General features: G+C 33.3%; 1 protein-coding gene across 1 annotated transcript in view; it reads left to right on the forward strand.

The window, feature by feature from the left end:
- RNF217 (ring finger protein 217) overlaps positions 1-3,733 on the forward strand; it is a 192,465-nt gene that overhangs the window by 170,061 nt on the left and 18,671 nt on the right. The window lies entirely within an intron of this gene.

Below are 3,733 nucleotides of genomic sequence, written 5' to 3' on the forward strand. Positions count from 1 at the left end.
CTCTTTCCCATTTCCCATATTCTGTAAGCTATAACTTTGTTTTTATATTGTCATATTTAATAACATTTACATTTTATTCAAATATACTATCTAACACTTTTCAAAAGGATGATTTTAATGTTTAAAAATCAATTGGGTGTTTACATAATCAAGGGCATGTAATGATGGAACTAGAATTACGTTTCCCTTTCTAAGATCACAACTTCTGGGAAAAATGCCCCCAGCATCCATGTTCCCTATCAGTCATGCCATATTTTGTTACACCTCAAATTTGAAACTTACATGCATTTTTGTTTAGTTTTTCCTGATAATTCTCATTGTTTTTCTTTTTTCCTTACTGAGAGTAGACATACACACTTTATCATGTTAATATTTAATTCCTGAGGAATTTTATTGCTTGGTATATATTCCTTTATTTTTGGAAGACATTCTTGAAACAAACTAACTTCCTGTTCTAAATTGAACTGATTGTTTCGAGCTTTTTCTCTGAGATTTCTTACATCAGCTTTTGTATGTGCTATCATTGTCTTTCTTTGAATTTTACGTTCACTAAATGAAGTGCTTCCTTGAGTCATGGCCCCAGGAAAGGTGCAGAGGAGTCTTAGCATCTCTGGGATGGTTTTATTTTTGCCTCCATATATTAACCTTATAGTTGGACAAGAATTTTAGGTTCATAATATTTTTTACCAGATCTTTGAAGGCTTTGTGTGTATGTTTGCATTTTTAAAATCCCTATGTTGTGGAGAATTGGTATAGTGAGCTAAGTGAGGAACTGAGCATTACTCCTGGGACTTTTTTTAATTGCTTCTAATCAATTATTCCGGATACAAAAGCTACTGAGGCAAACACATATAAACATAAAGTAAATTATTTGTTGGTGACAGTAATATATAATAGTTAACTTAGTTATCATTTCCTGCTTAAAGAATAAAATAACTGTAGACAAGTGGTTACCAGGGGCAGAGGGTGGGTCGAGGAGGGAGGTAGACAGGTTAAAGGGGGTCAAATATAGGAGGGTGGGGGAGGGTGAAATGGGTAAAAGGGATCATATATATGGTAGCTGAAGGAAACTGGACTTTGGGTGGTAAACACACAATAGAATATACAGATGTCAAATTATAATGTACACTTAAAAATTATATAATTGTATTAACCAGTGTTACCCAATAAACTTTAAAAAAAAGAATAAAATAAGTTTGCATGGGTTGGATATTGAGCAGTTCATTTTTATTCTTTCACCTAATGATTAAGTAGAATCTGTATGAATATAAAAGGCTGAATTCTAGTTCCATATTTGGATACTTTGTGGGTATTTTACTAAACTAAATGTAAACTTGAGGGCAAGTACTGAAAGTATATATGGTTTTTATGAATAATCTCTTATTACAAATGTTGATATGTCCTAGGCAGAATAGCATAGGCTCAAAAACAATTCATGTTATTTCTGTCACTACAATGTGGACTTAATATCAAAACTCTTATTAAAGAAATATCTGGTATATTCTGGTATATTCATCTCATGACTTATAAGTATAGAGAGATATAAGCAACATTAGTGTTTAAAGGTTCAACTCCTTAAGTACCAGCCGTCCTTATTTACTGTAGATGGAGAAAAGAAACCCTGTGAATAATAAACCAAATGACAGTTGAGGTTTGTGAGTAATCAGTTTAATCCAGTGGATTAGGAATATCTCATCTGTCCTACTGTCTCCATCTCTTAAGGAAATACAGAATTTTAATTCTACTTATAGTCACTTGAGTGATTCATTTGTTTTTTAGCAGAGCTAAATTGATAAATGTTTTGAAGCTATAATAAAAAATCAAAACAGCTTATTTGATAGATAAGGTGAAATTTATGTAAATGTAATTTAAACCTACATTTTAAGACTTTGTTTTCAAAATAAACAAAAATGGCATTGTTATTTGATCTTGAATGATGTACACAGGGAACTCATTTAGCATATGAAATTTATTATCCCCTGGGTGTTTTAGGAGTTCAAAATTACAACTTGCTTAGCAAATGTGAAAAGTCATATCTCCTGTTACACGTTAACTTCCATCGTGTCAGTTCATTTCTCTGTTAGTACCAAGTTATAATATATTCATGTATAATCAAGATATATTTGCAGTAGTATTAAAGGAAGCACTGTGTATTCAACAATTGGTAAATTATGAAATCATCTTTTTGTGATTAAATCATTGCCTTTATATGTGTCAAGTATTCAAATTAATCTATAGAAGTGTATAATTCTGCCATGTACAAGGTTATTATAGAATATTGTCAGAGCTTGGAATTTTATCACTTCTTGTGCAGAAATATTATTATACCAACAATATTTTAGTTGCCTTCTGTGTTCAGAATATTATTTTAGAATAAGGAAAGACAATTAAGAGAGACTATAGATTTTAGTCTTCACAATTTAAATTAAAAAGTAAATTTTCACTCACAAAGATTTTAGAACCCAATGAAACAATATTACAAACATATAAAATGACAGTGAACATTGTATGTGAAATTTTGGGGCAAATGAATTGTCCGTAACAAATTTAATTTATTAGAACAACCTTCCTGTCAGGAAAAAAAAAGTTTCGATACTGTTTTAAAGGAAGAACATGAACTGGCCCAAAGAACAGCAAAATCAAGCAGAAAGGCTCAGAGATGGCTTGTGTGGGAGAGCAGACATGTTTGTCTGACTAGTGCAAAGATTGTGCTGTCAACAAAGGATATGATTGACTCTCTGGTTTTTTTAATTTAAGTTTATAATAAGAGGCTGCTTCGCATAATTAAGAAACAGATATGAATCAAAACCCTTTCTCCATTCACTCAAGCAGATTAATTTCCTGAGCTCTGGTTATGAGTAAGAATGCCAATCTCATGGTGCGGTTATGAGGTTTAAAGGTGCTAATCTATGTACAATGCTTGGCACATAATGAGCACTAAACAAATATTAGTCTTTTTTCTTTATAGGTCAAATACAGCACTATGCTATGTGACCAGAAAATGTTAAATTTTCTTGTCTCCATTATAGGATCCAATACAATATGCAATATACAATATATAAAATACAATATACAAAAATGCAATATACAATACAATACACAAAAATGTAGGATAGAGTAACCTTTATTTTGGGTGCTCAGCAGTTCTCTCTCAACATGTTTTCTCCCAGTGCTCAGGTGGTTTAAAGGATCAGAAATGGTTCCAGGGTCCAGTAGGGCCTTTGGCCTACATTACTCCTGAACGCCATCTACTGTGCTAAATGGATGTGGGCAGAGTAATCGGTCTTCAGAGTTGTTCTGAAGGGGGAAAGTGCCGGACTAGAGATGGATTTACCAGGAAGCTACAGAACTTAAGCTTCAGCAACCCTCATCTACACAAGTCCCTTCTTAGACCTGTCTCTAAATTGTGTTCGTAATTTACATTCATCTCCTTAAGGATGACCCCTCAAATTAAATAACCTTCGGGCCCCACAACCTGGATCTACTCTGACTAGATTGTCAGGTAAGGGGAAAAAAATTCAATATAATATTTAAAAGATGAGTTGGCCAATAGCAGGAAAATTAAGTTTTGCCTTTATTGTCAAAATAACAATTTATTAGTAACCTTTGACTCCAGGTGCTCAGTGCACTTGCCCACTAGCCTGCCCTTGCCTGTCTAAGAAGGTACTCTCTAGTCCAGCATCTGCCTAAGAACTACCCATATGAAGAAGTGAGAAAAGGGACAACCTGGGAG

The sequence above is a fragment of the Pteropus alecto genome, unplaced genomic scaffold (assembly GCF_000325575.1).
Source record: "Pteropus alecto unplaced genomic scaffold, ASM32557v1 scaffold79, whole genome shotgun sequence".
NCBI lineage: Eukaryota > Metazoa > Chordata > Mammalia > Chiroptera > Pteropodidae > Pteropus > Pteropus alecto.